The sequence below is a fragment of the Macaca thibetana genome, chromosome 2, assembly GCF_024542745.1.
Source record: "Macaca thibetana thibetana isolate TM-01 chromosome 2, ASM2454274v1, whole genome shotgun sequence".
Lineage (NCBI taxonomy): Eukaryota > Metazoa > Chordata > Mammalia > Primates > Cercopithecidae > Macaca > Macaca thibetana.
The window spans coordinates 11,232,141-11,253,981 of record NC_065579.1 but is presented as its reverse complement, the minus strand read 5'-3'; the positions used below and the strand labels follow the sequence as shown (position 1 = coordinate 11,253,981).

The 21,841-nt window shown below is 44.4% G+C and overlaps 1 protein-coding gene across 9 annotated transcripts in view; it reads left to right on the top strand.

The window, feature by feature from the left end:
* The window catches only part of ST6GAL1 (ST6 beta-galactoside alpha-2,6-sialyltransferase 1), a 144,733-nt gene that overhangs the window by 85,021 nt on the left and 37,871 nt on the right, over positions 1-21,841 (top strand). Inside the window, exon 1 of one of the 9 annotated variants that reach the window (XM_050776572.1) lies at positions 3,448-3,840. The exons of 5 other annotated variants lie outside the window; for them this stretch is intronic. The gene's annotated coding sequence lies outside the window, so the exon portion shown is untranslated. Of the gene's footprint in view, positions 1-3,447; positions 3,841-8,092; positions 8,318-11,301; positions 11,376-17,540; positions 17,566-21,841 lie in introns of those variants that run through there. 3 more of the 9 variants (XM_050776535.1, XM_050776553.1, XM_050776581.1) reach the window with 3 other exon arrangements.

Sequence of the window (21,841 nt, the reverse complement as noted above, 5' to 3'; positions counted from 1 at the left end):
TTTACCAGATTCCCATTTATTAAGCACCTGGCATGTACCAGGCACTGCACAATCCTTACTTCTAACCCTCACTGCAGTCCTGTGAAGCAGGTGGTTTTGCACACATTTTAGAGATGAGGAAACTGAGACCCCAACTATCATGTAATTTGCCTAAAATTGCATGCTGATTAATAATAAAGCTGGGATCCGAGTCTAGATTTGTCTGACTCGAAGGCTTGGTGCAAATGAAATTTAGCACCATTCCTCCAAACTGAGCCTTGTCTCAGGGTCTTTCGCCTTCTCAGTCTTGGTCCTTGGTCCCCTTTAGTTTTTTCTGGGCCCACCGTTTTGAGCTCAGTTATCACAGCTATCAGCCTCTTGACTGAATTGATTGACCTGGATGGATGTGGTCAAAACAGGCAAGTTCACAGCTCTGCCTTTCCCAGGTCAGCACTGGGGTGAGGTGCAGGGAGGGCGGGAAGCCCAAGGGCAGCTCTCTTCCTTCTGTGGGCCTCCTTCTTACGTCTCCATCCTCCTAAGTCACATTCTGTGCTTGGTCAGCATGCAGGAGTTGGGACTGTTTTGAGGACTTGCTTTCAGGTTGTGGGGAGGGTAGTGCACTGGTATGATAGCAATACATTCCTGAGCAAGTCATCTGGCCTCTTCCAGCTGCGGTTCCTTCATCTATAAAATGTTGACACAGTGTGTCAGAATGTTGATGTTCACCAGTGATTTTTCCTGAGATCTTTGCCAATTCTCAAGTCAACATCCTTATGGTCATTGTTGCCAGGATCTCACTTATTGCGTACAGTAGTCTAAGAGGAGGCATTTTGTTCTCGCTTGACAGAAGACAAAATCACACACATGCCACCAGAGCACATAATTCCCCCTTATACTGTAGATGCAATCAAGCAAAGTTGAAAATCTAAGTGATCTCTGTTCCTTATTGATTCCACAAATAAAAGGCACCAGGGATTTCAAAATCTGTTAAAGGAAATTCATCACTGAGTGTAAACCCTCCCTAACATGGGCTAGCAATTTTGTTTCTCTGGGAGCCATACTTCACAAGCCAACAGTTATTTCTGTCACTTCCTAATACGTGGAGGGTACAGCATCCCCCGCACACTAGGTTCCAGCCTGAGTGTGAGCTCTCGTACATACGAAAGGACTGGCCTCTGTGAGCTTCTTACTGCACACACTTCATAATTACTCCTTAGCAGACTTAGGCTGTTTCATGTCTAGGACCTTTGGAGTTATTCTCAAAAGTGAAAATCCCAAATGTTGATTCTGTAAATGCCAAGGGTCAATTGTAATATTAACAATGATCCAGGGCTGCTGGAGGATTCAATGAGATAAAATGCTAAGCGTCCAGTATCCTAAGTGTGCTCTGGGCTTGGGACCTTTCTCATTCACTGAAATCCTTTGCTTTCAGGGTAAGGTGGGCATGGCTGTGGCTGAAAGAGTCACAGGTCAAACAAGATGATCATCTTAGTACAGGCATTAAGAGTGCTGTCTTTCCTGGGTGCAGCAGCTCATGCCTGTAATCCCAGTACTTTGGGAGGCGGAGGTGGGCGGACTGCTTGAACCCAGGGGTTCAAGACCAGCCTGGGCAATGTGATGAAACCCTGTTTCTTCAAAAATTTACAAAAATTAGCTGGGTGTCGTGGTGCGTGCCTGGAGTCCCAGCTACTTGGGAGGCTGAGGTGGGAGGATTGATGGAGCCTGGGAGGTCGAGGCTGCAGTGAGCTGTGATTGAGCCACTGCATTCCAGCCTGGGTGACACAGTGACAGTTTGTCTCAGGAAAAAAAAAAAAAAAAAGAATAGTCTTGGATTCAGACAGTTCTGGGTTTAAATCTTGGCCCTGCCATTTACTAGCAGAAGTCCTTTTTTGAGATTCAGGTTTCTTATCTGTGAGATGGAAAGGGCAACACGGTGCTGACCTTGGAGGGCTGTGGTGAGACTGAATGAGCTGTCGGATGTCCTGGGCTGGCAAAGTGCCTGGCACGTGGGAACGCCCCAGGAGGCAGTCATAGTCACTTTTTCCCCTTCCTTTCTTTCTGTACAGAGCCACAGACCCCAGCTTCATGCTTGTTGATGATTTCAGTTCCTGTCTAAAACCATTTTCTTGTTTACAAACTAACCATCTTCCGCCCCAACACACACCACAAGCCCCCGCCGTGGATGCCAGCCAGACATTCTACTCATCAAGCGCCACTTGCCTATCCTGTGCTTGGCAGTGCTAAAAAGGAGACAGAGAAGGGATATAATCTTATTTTCCTGACTGGAAGAATAAGAGTCCCACACGCAGCACCTGGAGAAGCGGGCGGGAGTGCAGGAGAGGTGTGCGCCTGTCAGGAGTGTGAGTAGAAGTCGACAGTGTGGCGAACTCCTCACTGGAGAGTCTGAGAAGCTTCCTCCAGGGACATGGGCTGGAGCTGGGGCTGCCTTTGGGGACCTAAAGTGAAGGGAAACGGTAATGCGGGGAGGCAGTTTGGGGTTGAGATGAACCATTGAGTGATGACTTCTGTGGATCTGTCTCCCAAAGAAAAATGTCCAAACATGGGTGAGCGTGCTCCAGTAAGCACCCAGAAAGTGCAGATATAAAATGTCCTTCATGTCTGGTAAGGAGGGAAGCAAATGTGAAAACCCCTGGAGAACCAGCCCCTGCCTCCCAGGAGGCAATGACATGGGCCAAGAGCAGAAGTTGAGTTCTGGCCTTCACCTGGGATTGCTCAGAGGGTAGCAGCCCCTTTGCCCAAGAGACCGATCTGCAGCCATGTTGCTGCCTCTTCATGTAGTGACCAAAGACAAGACAAGATCACCACGTGGGGAGGAGAGAGAAGTGAAAGGCCCACCTTGATGCAAGGGCGATTAGCTCTTTCTCCAGCAGTACTAACTCACCTTGGCCTGCTAATCAATGTGTATTCTTCAGAGGAGGCGATCCCCTTTGAGTCCAGGAGAACAGAGTTGATGACAGTGTAGCCTGAAATTCCTGGGGCCCTCGACTGAAGCTGTGGCCTTGCCCCTTCCTCAGTAACTCTGGGCTGTTATTGGGCAGCAGACTTCCTAGGTTGTGGAGGAGTCTGGGTTAACTGGGGACTTTAAATGCTTGAGCCATGCATTGACTCATTAACTATGTCTACCCTAGGCTGAACTGGTGTTCCCCGTCCCTTCCCAGGAAAGGCCTGGCCTCTCTCCCATTCTGCCCAAGGTCACCCTCTGTGAACTTTAACATTCTTCCTAACTATTTTGATGTTTATTGGTCCAGATCCATTAAATCAGAAGCTACTGAGGATAATATCAGGCATCTATATTTTTAAAATGCTTCCTAGGTGATATTGATGCCCAGGCAAGATAGAACTACAATGTTCTAAGTGGTTCCCTTCACCTATACCACTCACTTCCATGGCTATGAGATTAGGGGTGGGAGGGCAGGGGAGGGTTACACCAAGGGCCTTGAAGCTCTCAGGACAGACTTGAACAACCTTTTTCTCCTCTATGTTCCCTTCCCCTTTCTCTTTGTAGGGGGCCCATTTGGCCTTGGACAGATCCTAGCAAAGACGTCAGTTTGTTAAGACGAGAGAGGTAAACAGTTGTTGCCTTGGTGACTTTAAGGAGAGGTAGTTGCACTTCAGTGACTCTGGCAATTAGAAAACGTCAAGGAACACTGGCTCAGACTTCCTCCCGCCCAGATTAATAACACAAAAACTACGATGGACATGGATGGGAAGAACGGCCGCCTGGCACGATCCCCAGCCCTGGAATTCCGGGAGGACATGATTAAGAAGACATTATTAGACATTGTCCTCACTAAAGAGACAGTTAAAGCGGAGTTTGAAAACATCATCAGATCCACGTTGGTAGGATTTCAGAGAAAATTCTTATCTTTGGTATTTCAGTAGAAATCTTTCCTGGTTTGTTGCCATTTGGTTCTCCTTTGCAATTTAGCATGTGAGAATTCCGGGCAGCCTGATTCCTTGCCCATCTTTGACAGCTCTGCTGCTGTGTCCTGGGGGAGGCAGGTTTCTGACGTAACTGCTGCTCTGCCTTTGCCTGGTGAGTGCTGAGATGGAGAGGCAGGCTGGTATCTGTTTGATCTGGTAGTCCAGGAAAATTGTAGTTTTACATTGTTTTTCTCCTGATTTCTAAACATGTGAAACCAGATTCTTCTGGAGAAACATAGAATGCCTTAATTTTGCCTAGTTGGGGGCTGTTGGGGTAGTTTTTCTAAGCAGTCTTTTGTGTCTAGCCAACCAGTAGAACCTGATTTTTGGGGAGGTGAATTAGCCAGGGTTCTCTTGAGGGACAAAACTAATAGGATAGATGTATTGATAAAGGGGAGTTTATTAAGGAGTATTGACTCATGCGATCACTAGGTGCGGTCCCACACAGTCCGTCTGCAGGCTGAGGAGCAGAGAAGCCAGTCCGAGTCCCACAGCTGAAGAACTTGGAGTCTGATATTTGAGGGCGGGAAGCATCTAGGACGGGAGAAAGATGTAGGCTGGGAGGCTAAGCAAGTCTAGTCTTTTCACGTTCTTCTGTCTGCTTTTTATTCTGGCCAAGCTGGCAGCAGATTAGATGGTGCCCACCCAGATTAAGGGTAGATCTGCCTTTCCCAGCCCACTGACTCAAATGTTAATCTGCTTTGGCGACACCCTCACAGACACACCCAGGATCAATACTTTGCATCCTTCAGTCCAATCAAGTTGACACTCATTAGCCATCACAGGGGGTATGCTAAGCAAGAATTGTGTCTATGGCTGTAATCACAAAGTTATAATTGTATTGGAGTAAGCTCCACAAACCAGAGTCCCTTGTCCAGGGTCTCCAGAGATCCACCAGACACTGAATATCTCGAAAAGCTGGATGGGAGAAGCATGTTCACCACAGCAAACCTGCACAACCAAGAAAATTAAGTTTCTTTGTTTTATGCTAAACTTTCATCAACCGATTGTGGTAGTTGTGGCAATCTCATGCTGTTCAGAACCTCTGATTGGCAACAGTATCTTTGTTCATTTGATAACAAATAAGAACTCAAATTTTAAATTAAAGTTAGTTGACAACATCTTTCAAATTCTTGGAATCATGTCAGGGGAAACAAAGTACAAGAGGATATGATTTGATGTGGAAGAATTTAGGAGCTCTTGGCTTTGCTTAAATTAGGGTGTGCTTCTGTTATTTCACTGGGATTGTGAAATGTTGGGATGAGGAGATATGAAAAATCTATAGCTGAATATGCTAATGATGGTTTTAGACCATAGAAATAAATATTCAGGAAGTCTCTACTGAGTAGCTCTGTAGGGTAATGGTAGCTGCTAGAGCAAATAAACTCACGTCTTAACCATCGTGGCCCAGAAGTGATACATGTTATTTGTACTCACATTTCTTTACCAATAACTAGTAAAATGATCCCATCTATATGCTGCGTGTGTTTGTGTGTGTGTGTAAAATGCAATCCCTCTCTGGGCAGTAATTTACAGCACTAACTCTATATGGCAGAAGGAGCAAACTTTGGGTGGGGCAGCCAGCTATCCCTGATGTGAGGAAAGAGAAAGAGGGGTCAGAGCATTAAGTGGCAGCTCAGGTGGCACACATTAAGAATCTAAGCTCTTAGAGAAATGGGAGTCCTTCATGGGAGAGGGTTTCTGGTGGCCAGGACACATGGAGCCCCTCTCGGAGGCACTGTGGCTAGTGCAGGTACCCTCTGGGGACAACAGGGTGTCAAGCACTCTAAGTCTAAGAACAGAAAGTTTGGGTTCTAAGGTCCAGATGAGGGTGAGGTTTGCTCACTGAAGATTAAGGAGATGAAGATCAGGGCAGAGTAAATAGGTGTCACCAGAAGGTCAATACGGTGATTAGCAACTGTAGTTGAAGTGATAAAGCAGAGAGGCTCGCAGTGGCCCTTGGAAGGGCCTGAGTAGAGGGACATAGGATGAAGAGCATGACCAGTTTGTCAGAATAATCTGGTCAGCCAGGTGTGGTGGCTCATGCCTGTAATCCCAGCACTTTGAGAGGCTGAGGCAGGTGGATCACAAGGTCAGGAATTCAAGACCAGCCTGGCCAAGATTGTGAAACCCCGTCTCTACTAAAAATACAAAAATTAGCCGGGCATGGTGGTGGGCACCTGTAATCCCAGCTACTCGGAAGGCTGAGGCAGAGAATTGCTTGAACCCAGGTGGTGGAGGTTGCCGTGAGCCGAGATCACGCTACTGCACTCCAGCCTGGCAACAGAGCGAGACTCTGTTTCAAAAAAAAAAAAAATAATAATAATAATAATCTGGCCACATCCTCGTTTGACCATTTACAGTGACATTTTGAGCAAATGACTTAAACTCTCTGAGTTTCAATTTCTTTATTTACAAAAGGATTGTTAATACTCCACCCCACAGGGTGGTGGTAAGGATTAAATTTGGTAACATCTATAAGATGTTAGCACCCAGTAAGAGCTCAGGCCATGGGGCCCTGGGCCATTCTCACCTGGATAGTTGCAAAGGTCTTCTTTTTGACTTTTGGGACCTGCTGCTTATCACAGTTGATTCTGAGGGCAGCATCCGGTGATGCCTTTCTTTTTTTTTTTTTTTTTTTGACAAGGAGTCTCCCGCTGTCGTCCAGGCTGGAGTGCAGTGGCCGGATCTCAGCTCACTCTGACCTCCACCTCCCGGGTTCACGCCATTCTTCTGCCTCAGCCTCCCGAGTAGCTGGGACTACAGGCGCCCGCCACCTTGCCCGGCTAGTTTTTTGTATTTTTTAGTAGAGACGGGGTTTCACCGTGTTAGCCAGGATGGTCTCGATCTCCTGACCTCGTGATCCGCCCGTCTCGGCCTCCCAAAGTGCTGGGATTACAGGCTTGAGCCACCGCGCCCGGCCCCGGTGATGCCTTTCAAACATATATCAGCAATGTCTTAATCAGATGAAAGCCCAAATCCCTACACCTCTGTAAGGCGCCACGTCATCTGGCTGCCCCTCTATAGGTATTTTGCTGTTCCCTCTACCTGCAACCCTCTTTTCTCAGAAATCTGCATGGTTGCCTCCCTCATCTCTGTGAAGAGAAAAACCAAATTCTGTAAAATATTTTAAAGAAGTTTATCCTGAGGCAATATGAGGTACTGTAGCCGAGAAAAACCACAAACCCAAGAAGGCTTGAGTAAGTGGTCCTGAGGCAGTCGGGCCCCAGTGTGGTTTTATACATTTTAGGGAGACAGGCATTACAGGCAAAGATGGAAATCAGTACATGGAAGGTAACTGTTAGTTCTGCCCAAAAAATGTGAGACATCTCAAAGTGGGGGAGGGGGTGTGGTGTTAGGATATATGTTTCTTTTTTTTTTTTTTTTTTTTTTGAGATGGAGTCTCGCTCTGTCACCCAGGCTGGAGTGCAATGGCGTGATCTCTGCTCACTGCAGCCTCCGCCTCCAGGTTCAAGTGATTCTCCTGCCTCAGCCTTCTGAGTAGCTGGATTACAGGTGCATGCCACCACACCCAGCTAATTTTTGTATTTTTAGTAGAGATGGGGTTTCAGCATGTTGGCCTCAGGCCTCCCAGAGTGCTGGGATTACAGGCGTGAGCCACCGTGCCCTGCCTATGTATTGGTTTTCATACATGGTTCCTGGCACATACCCCCATAGCCCTTACTACAGTCTTGCTAGAATGTTGGGCTTTTTAGACTTCAGGGGCAGGCCTTAAGAAACAATCTCTCTCCTGCCGTCCTTTCACCTGCCCCAAGGCAGGATTCTAATGTTTTTTGGCCTGACTGTGGGCCTTACGACCCTCCCATGAGGCCAGGCATGGTGGCTCACGCCTGTAATCCCAGCACTTTGGGAGGCCGACGTGAGTGGATCACCTGAAGTCAGGAGTTCGAGACCAGCCTGACCAACATGGTGAAACCCCATCTCTACTAAAAATAGAAAAATTAGCCGGGTGTGATGGCGCACGCCTGTAATCCCAGCTACTGGGGAGGCTGAGGCAGGAAGAATTGCTTGAACCCAGGAGGCAGAGGTTGCAGTGAATCGAGATGGTGCCACTGCACTGAAACTTGGGCAGCAGAACGAGACTCTGTCTCAAAAAAAAAAAAAAAAAAAAAAAAAAAAAAAAGACCTTCCCATGAGAGGTTCCTACCCTATGCCCTCCCCTGGGGGAAGGAATGCTGACGTCAAGAAGCTTCTATAAAAACCCAAGAGGACAGGGTTCAGTGAGCTTTCTGATAGCTTAACAGGAGGAGGTTCCTGGAGGGTCGCACAACCAGGAAGGGCATAGAAGCTCTGCATCCCTTCTCCCACACCTTGCTCTACACATCTCTGCATCTGTATCCTCTGCAGCATCCTTTATAATAAACCAGTAAATGTAAGTAGGTGTTTCCCTGAGTTCTGTGAGCCTCTCCAGCAAATTAATTGAAGCCACTGAGAGGGGAACCCCAATGGAAGCTGGTTGGTCAGAAGTTCTGGAGGTGTGGACTTGTGACTGGTGGAGGGGGGGATGCCTTGGACACTAAGCCCTCAGTCTGTGGGATCTGACACTATTTCCAGGTAGTGTCGGAACTGAATTAGCGGACACCAAGCTGGTGTCGCTGCTTGGTGCTGGGGGGCCCCCCCACACATATGGTCACATAAGTCGACTTCTGTGTTGATTGTGGTGTGAGAGCAGAGGAAAGATGGCTAGAGAGAGTTTTCCCTGCACAGGGACTTGGCGGGTTGAGGGTTAGGAGAGGGCTGAGGGGCCTTACAAGTCTTAAGTGTGTTTTAGGGATTCCTTAGCTAACAGTAGCTGAGAGAGTTAAGTTATTGTCTAGTGACTTGAAGTCAGTAGGAAGGAATGCCTGAGTAAGATAAGGAGGTTGTGGGGGCCAAGGTCCTTGGTTGAGGGGTTGGAGCCTCATAGATAGCAGCCCTCAGGGTGAATAGATAGTGATTGTCTCTTCTCAGACCTTTAAGTGTCTGACTCTCAGTTAATCTCTCCTAGATCTGGGAAAAGCCTAGCAAGGGAAGAGGCATTAATAACGATTCTCTGGAGATGCCTGTTTCCCCCACCAAAGATGGCTTTGCAGTCCAAAGGGCCGTCTGGCAGCCTTTTCCAAATATGTTAAAGAAATGTATTTTGGGGTAAAGTATTTTAATTTCCTTCAGAGTCTGCTGTCATGTGATACCAGAGTCAGGTTGGAAAGTAAGCTACATTTTACTGGGTTCATTTAAAAACCCATTTAATGAGACTGTATTGTTTGTAGGGTATGACTTAATCTTTGTCTTTCATGGCCTTAGGTATTGTGTATAGTTTGGTATCTTATTGCCACAAAGCGTCTGTTTTGTCAGTCTTATAATCTCTGTTTTACCTTAATGCTGGTCACTTGTGCCTAAACCCCAAAAGGGAGGGGTATGATGAGGGTGTAACCTCCTTTTGGTCATGGCTGGGAATTCAGTTTTTCCGGTTTCTCCGGGGTGCCCGTGGCCAAATAGGAATCCATTCAGTTGGTTGGTGAGGGGCTTAGGATTTTATTTTTGGTTTACACCTCCTTCCAACCCTTGTCAAATGTCTTCTTCTCAGTGAGGCTTCCTCTGATCATCTGATTTAAATCTCCACCTCACCCACCCCAAGCTTTCCCTATCTCTCTTCCCTACTCTAATTGTCTGCATATCAGTTATCTCCTTGCAAAGCACCAGGGATTTACGTTGTTTGACTCTTTATTTATCCTCACTGTAAGGTGAGTGCTGGAGGCGTTAGGGATTTCTAGCTGGTTTCTCTACTGCTGTGTGACAGTCTGGTTCACAGTAGGCGATCAGCATTTGCTGAACGAATGAACCTATCGTATGAGTATTGGTGTAAGTTTTCTCACAGGCCCTGGGGCCCCCGCAAAGTAGAGGAACTCAATCTTCCCTGTTCATTTCCTCACCTCCAACTCCCTTAGACTACCAGGACTTAGATCCTTTTGGATATATATATATAGATATAGATGTATACACATGTTTTGCTTGTTTGTTTTTTTGAGACAGAATCTTGCTCTGTCGCTTGGGCTGGAGTACAGCGGTGTGATCTCAGCTCACTGCAACCTCTGCCTCCTGGGTTCAAGTGATTCTCCTGCCTCAGCCTCCTGAGTAGCTGGGACTATGGGCGCACGCCGCCATACCCAGCTAATTTTTTGTATTTTTAATAGAGACGGGGTTTCACTGTGTCAACTAGGATGGTCTCGATCTCCTGACCTCATGATCTGCCCGCCTCAGCCTCCCAAAGTGCTGGGATTACAGGCATGAACCACCACACCCAGCCTATATGTTTTATATATATATACACACACACACTCTCTCTCTCTATATACACACATATACATATATGTTTTACATATATACATATGTTTTACATATATACATATATACACACATATACTCTCTATATACACACATATCTATACATACATACGTGTGTGTGTATATATATATAGAGAGAGAGAGTATATGTGTATATATATTAAAAAAAAAAACCTGGGAGAGCCATTGAATTTGAAACCACCAAATCTCAACAAGCCTTGGAATCTAACACTCAGTTTAAGGAAACACAGAGCAGAGAGGAGAACATTAAACAACACCCTGAGGAAGCCGTGAGCCGGGCTCAGAACATAAGCCACTCCACAGGAGAAATGACTTCATTTTCTCAATAAATATTTGCCATGGAAAAGAAGAAGTAAGGGAGTGAGGAACTTTTCTAAGATAAGAGAGAATTGAAAACGGCACATCATCCGAACAAAATGCCCCGTCCTTGTTTGGATCCTCTTTTGAGCAGGTTAATGTAAAAGACAGTATTGAGAGAACTGGTAAAAATTTAAAAGTGGATTGGATATTAGGTGATAATGGCATTGTGGTCATATTGAATTATTATTTATATTCATATATTCTCTGGCAGAACCTGGTGCGTGTGTGTGTTTATGTATCTGTGTGTGTGTGTCTGTGTGTGTTTCATAGTGAAGAGAATCTCAGGGTCTACATTCTCAATTCTCCCAGGGGTGGTACATAGGTAATTCTGGATGCCATGGGAGTTAGTTAATGCATTGCATACAATGGAAGTCTTAGGACATTAAGGCTTAATTTTTTGTTGGATCTGCAGTTGGGAAGAGCTGGTGGCAGGAAACTGATACAAAGTCTGGCATTTGCTTTAAATTACTCCAGGAAAAAACAAAGCAGTGTAGTAAAGATTAGGAGGTGAGACAGTTCCTCTTTCTGAGGAGGTGAAGGGCCCACTTTTTTTCTCTCTGCCTCTCTGTAGCACGGGGGTGTGGTGTAGTGTAGGGGTGTGGAGGAAAGAGTGGGTGGCTGTGTTGCTGGGGAGGGGTGAAGTGTTTTTTCAACCCTCTGTATAGGCCCTTCCTGCGCTCTCCTCTGCTTAACGCTGATTTACCAAGCGGAGAGCAGGTTGCGTGGTAAGCATGTGGGAGATGCCTACTGGGGCTGGGGCATGTAGTGGGGAGTGGGCATTATACAGAAAGGGAATTCATGGGGCACGAAAGGCCTACTTTTTGCCAGGTACCTGTCAAATAGGAAGGCAAATATTTCTACGAATACATGTCTGTCTGTCTGTCTGTCTGTGCGTGGGGTGCAAGGTTGAAGACAGTAGCAAATGGCTCATGATTTCCCTTTGCCATGGCTGCGTCAGTCTGGAGTTCGGAGCTCACCTAATCAGTTCTGAGTGGTTGGCTCTGGTCAGGGACCGCAGCCTGACCTCATGGTGGGGACACAACACCCCCCCAACAAAGTTCTGATCTCCAGGCTCTTAGAAAACCTCTGGGGAAATGTACTCAGGGAAATGTTCTGAGGACTTCATTATCAGTGCTGCCTGGCTGGGAATCTCTGACCCTTGACAGGAGTGAAAGCCCTTTATCTTCAGGTCTTTGCTCTGGGCAGGATCTCCCCATCCCCACCATGAGCCTTGCAGGTGGGCCTGTCCTCAGGTAAATACTTGCAAACAGTCACAGCCTCTCAGGCACTGTGCGCCCCTCATGGCTTCCTTTCTTTCACTCTCTTCTCAGATTCACCAGCTACAAGTCGGTTTCTTGTTGCATATCGCGCTTCTGACCTTTGCTGCGCTTTTGAGCAAAATAGTGACTTGTCAGAAATGTTATGACAAATGGTTAATGTTTTGATCCATGTTGGTTCCCACTTGATAGAGCTCTGGGTAGGAGCTGGGGTGTTGGAGCCAGACAGCCTGGGCAGGCTCCTCTGGGGACTCTGTGAAGCGCATGGTGATAGCAGTCCTTGCCTTGGGCATTGTTCTTGCTGCAGGAGTTAAATGAGCTTCACCAAATTACAGGACCTTTACTGCCTGTAAATTACTTAGCACATAGTAAAAGCTCATTCATTATTAGCTAAAATGAAGTGATAAAAAGCTATCATTAAATTGTCAGCACAGCCCTGCCGAGGCAACCTTTTAAGTATTGTTATCCTTCAGATGAAGACACAAGGTTCACAGAAATTGACTAACTGGCCTAAGATAACTCACAGTGCAAAAGCCAGGATTTCAATCTAGGTTTTTGAGACTAGAGCTTGAGTGAACTGTTTCTCCAAAGCCAAGGCTTCTCAAACTATTGGTGGTGAAGAACCAAATTTTTTTCCCAATTCCTCTCACGTCAGTAGTTTTGTGAAATATGATAAAAATGGAGCCGGGCGTGGTGGCTCACGCCTGTAATCCCAGCACTTTGGGAGGCCTAGGCAGGTAGATCACGAGGTCAGGAGATCGAGACCATCCTGGCTAACACGGTGAAACCCCGTCTCTACTAAAAACACAAAAACAAAATTAGCCAGGCGTGGTGGCGGGCGCCTGTAGTCCCAGCTACTCGGGAGGCTGAGGCAGAAGAATGGCGTGAACCCGGGAAGTGGAGATTACAGTGAGCCGAGATCGCACCACTGTACCCCAGCCTGGGCGACAGAGTGAGACTCTGTCTCAAAATAAATAAATAAATAAATAAATAAATAAATAAGAATGAATTCCAGAATCATGAAATGAGAAAAAGGACATTTGAAATACAAGCCCCATTTTTAAAAAAAGTATTGATAACAGGCATAAAATTACTTTAAAATTACTGTAAAAGTCACTTACACTCCATTTCTGGACTTAACTCATCTTGCATCTTCAAAAGCCTTCCAGCCTAGCACTTCTCTGCAGCTCTCGCTTTCAGCAGCACTGTTCTCAGCTACCTGTTTCTCACCACTTGCCTGAGAATTAATTACCTGGGGTGCTTATTAAATGCAGATTTCCAACTTCCCCCCAATATTCCCCCAATCTCCCAGACTACTTGGATCAGAATGATTGAGACAGAATTCAGGAGCCCGCATTTTAACAAGTGATTTTAATGATTTGGATGTGCTCTAAGTCTGAGAATCATTGTGTTCTGCAATGTTGCCTCCTCTCTACAGATAATAGATAAGAGGGTAAATAGTGAAGGGAGTGCAGTGTTTTATTCCAGCCCCCCTTCTTGCCTCCCCCTTCTTTTCTCAAAAAAAAAAAAAAAAGTTCAAAGGCTTCCTTTCTGTAGAAGCTCACTGACAGAACCTACTTTCCGGACTCAGCGCACTTCAACAAACAGGTATTGAGTGCAAACTGCAGGAGGCTGGATAGCTGTAGAGCTGACCACAAGATGCTCACAAGTAGTAGAGAGTGAGTGCAGGTAGGAAAAGGGCAGACCTAGGGCATTTCTATGCATAAGGTGGGGCAGAAGAGGAGGAGCCAGCAACGAGACCAGTAAGGCATTACCGGTAAGGCGGAGGAAAACCAGGAGAAGTGCAGGTTTTGGAAGCTAGGTGAAGAATATGCATTAAGGAAGAGGAAGTGACGGACTGCTGATGAGCTAAATAAGATGAAGACTGAGCATTGACCATTTGGTTAGCACTGTGGAGATCGTGGAGGTCCTTGTGACTGACAAGATCAGGTTCATGGAGATAGGGGAGGCCTGATTGGAGTGGGTTCAAGTGAGAGTGGGAAGATGGCTATTGCAAACAAGCCTAGTCTCCTAGAAAGACAAGTCTTTCAGGGAGTTTTACTGTAAAGGAAAGAGAAATAAGGCATTTTAAAGAAGAGAAATGAGGTCAAGAGATTTAGGGTCAGGGCAGCAAAAGGGAGTTTATTTAGAACTCTGCAATGAATGACTCAATATGTGACTTCTGTAAAGTCTTGTATCTTTTAGTTAATTCCTTGAGTAGAATAGAAAGAATTGTCTATCGTGACTTTTTGCTTCAAGCTGTTTAAGTCTCCCCACTCCCAGACTATATCATTGTCTAAGAAGAAAGGAGTTTGAAAATCAGTCTTGTTATGTAGCTTAATTTGAATACATCCAAAAAATGACATTGCATTTTTTTTCATATTTGCTGAATCTATTTTTTGGCTGGAGTATTTTAAAGTAGTTTTTAAAGTAGATTTCATCTCTTACTACTTCACATGCAAAGAGCAGGAGGACAGGGGATTGATCTCCCAAGGGAGGTCCCCGGATCCGAGTCACGGCACCAAAATGTCACGTGCGTCCGTGTGAAGAGACCCCCAAACAGGCTTTGTGTGAGCAACATGGCTGTTTATTTCACCTGGGTGCAGGCAGGCTGAGTCCGAAAAGAGTCAGCCGTCATTTGTTTTTTATCCCATTTACCTGTTGATGAAACCAGTTCTGTTGTCCCATAGGAAGTCTTACTTTCTGGATTTGTCTGATAATTTGCCTATGGTGTTATTTAACTTGTTCTTCTTTCTTCTGTATTTCCTAAAAACTGGAATTGTATATGAAGGCTTGATAATATACAGATTAAACATTTTGGGCAAGAATTTTTCATAGGTGGTTAGCAGGGCATGGTGGTGCGTGCCTGTGATCCCAGCTACTCGGGAGGCTGAGGCAGGAGAGTAGCTTGAACCTGGGAGGCAGAGATTGCAGTGAATGGAGATTGAGCCAGTGTACTCCAGCCTGGGTGACAAAGCAAGACCTTGTCTCTTAAAAAAAAAAAAAAAGAATTTTTCATAGGTGCTTCATATCACGTCACATCAAAAGGCACACACTGTCTAGACGTCTCACTGTTAATGATGCTAAAGGGCTGATCAGGATCAGGTGGTGGCTGCTTGACGCATGAGAGGTGTTTTGATTTTGCTTTTTAAGAGCAGCAGTGTGTCTATATGTTGATGGGACTAATCTTTGACAGAGGGATACTTATCAATAAAAAAAAGGGGGGAGTTTTTCTAGAACAACTTTCTTAAGTAAACAATAATGTGTAGGATCTAGTGGACAAGTGTTGGTTATTGTAAGTGTTGGACATAGCCAGTTCATCGATAGGGACGAGGCATATGGACATAAATGCATAAATGCAGATAAAGGGGGCTCTGTTAGGGGGTTTGAGGAAGTTCTAATCTGGCAGCTTTTGTTTTCTCCATGAACAAGTAGCAAATTCATCACAGGAGAGTGAGATTGAAAGGAGGAAGTCAGGTAGTGGGTGAGTGCCAGATGAATTGTCTGGAAAAGTAGCATGTGATTTCTGAGACGCATTAAGGACCTCCCGGCAGTTAGTGATCATAAACTTGAAGCGAAATCAGTAGGCATTGTTGTGCAATTTTCTCTAGCCGTGCTTAGTGGCATGTTTGCCCGTGTGGAGCAAAACAGAGGGTTGGATTTAACTGGGATTGGGTTTTAGCCAGTCATGTGTGATCAAAGAGGGCAAGGGACTCATTATAATGATTTTGACCATGGAATTTAAGCTGTGTAGGAAGGGAAGGAAGAATATGGGGAAAGTGAGGGACAGTGACAGATGGAAGGATTAACCACAGAAGCTTGTTGGAGTTGGGGTACTAATTGGAATAAGCTGCATAGACAGGAGTGGTAGTTGGAGATGGGATGCCTGAACTCAGGATTATGAAAGGTATTTTTGGGAAATAACAAGATCAGAGATACAACTCTGGGAGTGAGTTGCCGTGGTCACAATCACTGGGGTAGAGGAGATCAAAGGACTGTGAGGCCAGAGGACTAGAACATCCTATAGATGGGTATTCATATCACGAGGAGGTATGATAGAAACAGTGTTGGAGCTAAAATATTCAGGCAATGAAGCACAGTATTTTGGGTTGGGGAGAAGATGGCTGCAGCCAGTAAGTGGGGTCATAGGTAGCGGCGTCTGCACAGGGTCTCTGTGAGGATGACATGTGTTGATGCACGTGATACTCTTCACTTTGAGGCTGACAAACAGCATGTACTCAACAAGTGTTAGAGGTTCTCCATCTGAGTCTATGTGGCTCCAGTGAGTAGAGCTTAAAACACTGGCTTTATAGTTATTCATTTTTTATTTTATTTTTGAGATAGTCTTGCTCTGTTGCCCAGGCTGGATTGCAGTGGCACAATCTCAGCTCACTGCAACCTCTGCCTCCTGGGTTCAAGCAATCCTTCTGCCTCAGCCTCCCAAGTAGCTGGGATTACAGGCACCCACCACCACACCCAGCTAATTTTTGTATTTTTAGGGAAGATGGGGTTTCACCATGTTGGCCAGGCTGATCTTGAACTTCTAACCTCAAGTGATCTGTCCGCCTCGGCCTCCCAAAGTGCTAGGATTACAGGTGTGAGCCACCGTGCCCAGCTGCAACACGGGATTTATTTTTACAAGGAAGTTGATTTTCCTTAACTTTAAGATATTTCTAAGAGGCAGAGCTGCTCGCACAGTTGTGTGTGGTCTGGAGCGGTAGTAAATTCCCTGTCATTCAGTGTATCCAACAGGCAAAATGAACATTTGCAATGATGGTGCCGTCAAGGAGATTCTGGCAACTGAAGGTGATGGGTAGGTGGGTGGGAGGGAGTGACTCTAGCAATTGAAGGCAGTGGACAGCGGGGAGGGATGGTGTCAGGAGCTAGCTTCATTCTTGCATTCAAACATGACTGAGCATTTCCTAGCTGTGATCCAGGAGCTCTCAATCTGGTTAGGACAGATCCGCAAACAGATAAATGTCACATAGTTTGATGAGGGGAAGAATAGGCACCATGGAGTGAGGTTGATATCTCTGTGAGGCCAAGGAAGGCTTGAGAGTCAAGGAGCAGTTAAGCTGGTGTTGGAAGCTGAGTGGAAACAGCCCCATGGGAACAGCATGGGAAACGACACTAAGCTGAAGAACTTCTTGTGCAGAGCTGCAAAGGCATGAAAGAGTCTCCGACATTTAGAGTGCCATTCCACTTAATCTGGGCAAATTACTTATCTTCCCTGTCTCAGTTTCCCTGTTTGTCAAAATGGGGGTAGTAATGGTATCCACAGAGGAAGGGACGGTGGCTGTTGTAATCCCTTTGAGTGGATTATCTTTGTTTTTGAGACGGAGTCTCGCTCTGTCGCCCAGGCTGCAGTGCAATGGTGCGATCTCGGCTCACTGCAACCTCCACCTCCCGGGTTCAAGTGATTCTCCTACATCAGCCTCCTGAGTAGCTAAGATTACAGGCACCCACCACCACACCTGGCTAATTTTGTATTTTTAGTAGAGACGGAGTTTCACCATGTTGGCCAGGCTGGTCACGAACTCCTGACCTCAAGTCAGCCACCTGCCTCGGCCTCCCAAAGTGCTGGGATTACAGGCATGAGCCACAGTACCCGGCCGAGTGGATTAACTTACTTGATTCTGTAAGTCACACTGTGAGGTAGGACTTCTTGTTATTACTATTTCTATTTTACAGATAAAGATGTCTTAAATCTTGAGTCTTAAGGGGTTGAGTAACTTGCTCAAAGTCAGGTATCTGGTGAAAGGCAGTTTGGGCTCTTGTCTTGATAAATCTGATTCCAAAGCTTGTATTGTTCATCCCTAAGCTATAGTCAGTGCTTGGCACATAGCTAGTGCTAAATAAATGGTAGTTGTTATTGCCAGGATTGCTAAAGTTTCTCACCCAGATTGTTGAGGGTTCTGTTATCACTTCTACAGCTGGTTAAAGATCCGTAGTGCTGCTATCTCATCTGCAGCAGGGACTAGTTTTGGAAAGCCCCCGTCACCTATGATAAACCTAGATAAGTTGCACCACTTTTGTTTCATTTGGTTGATTTTTGAGAATCTAAAGTGGAGAGTGATTTTTATCTTCTTAGAGGGCAAGGTTTTTTGAGCAGATGCAGTTGATGTGAGGGAGGAAGAGCTGGGGTTGATGCACTTTTCTGATGTCTGTGGGCTGTATCAAACAAAAAGTTTCATGTCCTGCCTGCCTGCTGGAGGATGGCAGCAAACCAGCATTCACAGGCAGGAGGTGTCATCCAAAAGTCTGGTGACTGCCCACAGTGTTTTCTACATGGGGCTAAGAAAGAGCCTCTTCCATGAGTGATGCTGGGAGTAAGAGCTGTCAACCCGTCACCCATTTATTCATTCAACAAATGCATACTGAGAGCTTATTACGTGCCAGACATTCATCTAGTGTCTAGAGATACTCCCTGGAAAGAATAGAGAAGAAAGTTGACAAGATTCCTGTTTCTGAAGCTTATATTTTTAGTGGAAGGAGACAAACTAATCAAATACTAAATGAAAGCCTACATAATTACAAACACTCACGCCACAAAGGAATTCATGCCATGCAAATGTCAGAAGGATAACTATCAGAGAAATTTTCTGACTCTTCCAAGGTTGCTGCCCAGAAATCCGTTCTTTGAGTTGATGAGGAGAGCCCCAAATGTTTTGACACAGGGCAGAGTGGCACCTCTCACTTCTTCCCTGGTAGTCATACCTAGGGCTTGCCTGCCTGCCTGCCTCCTGGTCATGAAGAGCTGGGGTTCTCCCAACTTGAACTCCTAGCCTTCAACAGAGGATTTTCTCTTGGCTCATGGGGTGAAGTTAAGTATGTCCATATGGCTTCCTCTTAGTTCTATTAATGCTAGATCTCCTAGGACAGGCCTTGAAGCCAGGTTAATATTGTGCAGCAAGTTGATACACAAGATCGAAGTGTATTTTTAGTATTGCCCCCAACAGTTTTGCCTTAATTATTCAAGTCACATAATAAAAATAATGAAGTTGGCCAGGCATGGGTGCTCATGCCTGTAATCCTAGCACTTTGGGAGGCCGAGGTGGGTGGAACACCTGAGGTCAGGAGTTCAAGACCAGCCTGGCCAACATGGTGAAACCCTGTCTCTACTAAAAACAAAAATTAGCTGGGTGTGGTGGCGGGTGCCTATATTACCCAGCTACTGGGGAGGCTGAGGCAGGAGAATCGCGTGAACCTGGGGAGCAGAGCTTGCAGTGAGAGACTCCATCTCAAAAACAAAGAAGAAAATAAAACAAAGGAAAATAAAACAAAACAAAACATCTCAAAAACAAAGAAGAAAATAACAAAGGAATAACAAAGGAAGTCAAACTGATGAGAACTATCTTTCATCAGTTTACCCGTCAATGGTATTCAAGTCTCAACCATTTATATTTTTTCTAGACAGTTGGACATACATATCTTTTAGTCACCATCTGAGTACACAGATAACATTTTCTGTTTTGCTTTTTTCATTATAAGATTTTAAGTGTTTTATTCCCTATTACTATATAAATTCATACACAATTGTATAAATTATTTCAGGTGGCTATACCATGGTTTTCTTATTTCCTTATTGCTAGATGCTTAGTTGTTAACAGATTTGCACCTTGATAAATAAGTTTGACATTAAAAATTTTTATTTTTGGCAGTGTTATTAGGAAAGTTTATAGTGCTTAACACTTACTTCAAAAAGTTAGAAAGATCTCAAATTAACAACCTAATATTGCACACAGAGGAACTGGAAAAAATATTTACCCCAAAGCTGGCAGAAAAAGAAAAAAATAACTAAAATCAGAGCAGAACTGAACAAAATTGAGACTCAAAAATTCATACAAAGAATCAACAAAACCAAAAGTTGGTTCTTTGAAAGGATAAACAAGTTTGGTAAACTATTAGCTAGATTAACAAAGAAGAAAAGAGAGAAGATACAAATGATCACAATCAGAAATGACAAATACGACATTACAACTAATCCCACAGAAATATGAAAGATCTTTGGAGACTATCATTAATACCTCTGTTCACACAAAGTAGAAAATCTAGAAGAAATGGACACATTCCTGGAAACTCACAATCTTTCAAGATTGAATCAAGAAGAAATTGAAACCTGAACATACCAATATCAAGTTATGAAATTGAGTCAGTAATAAAAAACTTACCAATCAAAAAAAGCCCTGGACCAGATAAATTCATAGCCAAATTCTATCAGACGTACAAAAAAGAGCTGGTACCAGTCCTCCTGAAACTATTCCAAAAAAGTGAGGCAGACAGATCCCTTTCTAACTCATTCTATGAAGCCAGCATTACCCTGATACCAAAACCTGGCAAAGACACAGTAAAAAAAGAAAACCACAGGCCCATATCTCTGATGAAAACAGATGTGAAAATCCTCAACAAAATACTAGCAAACCGAATCCAGCAGGACATCAAAAAGTTATCTCACTGTGATCAAGTAGGCTTCATTCCTGGGATGGAAGGTTGGTTTTACCTAGACACATTAATAAATGTGATTCACCTCATAAGCAGAATTAAAAACAAAAGCCATATGATCATCTCAATAGATGCAGAAAAAGATTTTGATAAAATTCAAAATCCCTTCATTATAAGAGCCTTCAAGAAACTAGGCATCAAAGGCACATACCTCAAAATAGTAAGAATCATCTGTAACACACCCACAGTCAATATCATACTGAATGGGTAAAACCTGGAAACGTTCTCCCTGAGAACTGAAACGAGGGATGCCCACTCTCACCACTTCTATTCGGCATCGTATTGGAAGTGCTGTCCAGAGCGATCAAACAAGAGAAAGAAGTAAAAGGCATCCAAACAGGAAAAGAACACAAACTGTCTCTCCTTGCTGACAATAGGATTCTATACCTAGAAAACTGTAAAGACACTGCCAAAAGGCTTGGAATACATCTAATCAAAGATGTATATCAAAATACCTAGGAAATCATCTAATCAAAATACCTAGGAATACATCTAATCAAAGAAGTGAAATATCCCTCCAAGGAGAACTACAAAACTCTGCTGGAAGAAGTTATAGATGACACAAACTAATGGAAAAACATTTCGTGTTCATGGAGTGAAAGAATCAATATCATTAAAACAGCCACACTGCCCTAAGCAATCTGTAGATTCAACACTGTTCCTACCAAGCTACCAATGTCATTTTTCACAGAACTAGAAAAAAACTATCCTAAAATTCATGTGGAACCAAAAAAGAGTACAAATAGCTAAAGCAATTGTAAGCAAAAAGAACAAACTCAGAAGTATTCCAGTACCTGACTTAGAACCACACCGTAAGGCTGCAGTAACCAAAACAGCATGGTACTGGTACAAAAACAGACACATAGACGAATGGAACAGAATAGTGAACCTAGAAATAAAGCCACATACCTATAATCATCGGATCTTTAACACAGTCAACAAAAATAAGCAATGGGGGAAAGAACACCCTATTCAATAAATGATGCTGGAATAACTGGCTAGCTGTATGCAGAAGAATGAAACTAGATCCCTTCCTTATACCATATACAAAAATTAACTTAAGATCAATTAAAGATTTAAATGTGAGACCTCAAACTATAAGAATCCTAGAAGAAAACCTAGGAAACACCATTCTGGACATCAACCTTGGGAAAGGATTTATGACTAAGTACTTAAAAGCAACTGCAACAGAAACAAAAATTGACAAGTGGGAAGTAATTAAACTGAAGAGCTTTTGTGCAGCAAAAGAAACTATCAACAGAATAAACAGACAGCCTACAGAATGGAAGAAAATATTTGCAAGCTATGAATCCAACAAGGGTCTAACATCCAGAATCTCTATAAGAAACTTAAAACAATTGAACAAGCAAAAAACAAATAACAACATTAAAAGGTGAGCAAAAGACATGAAC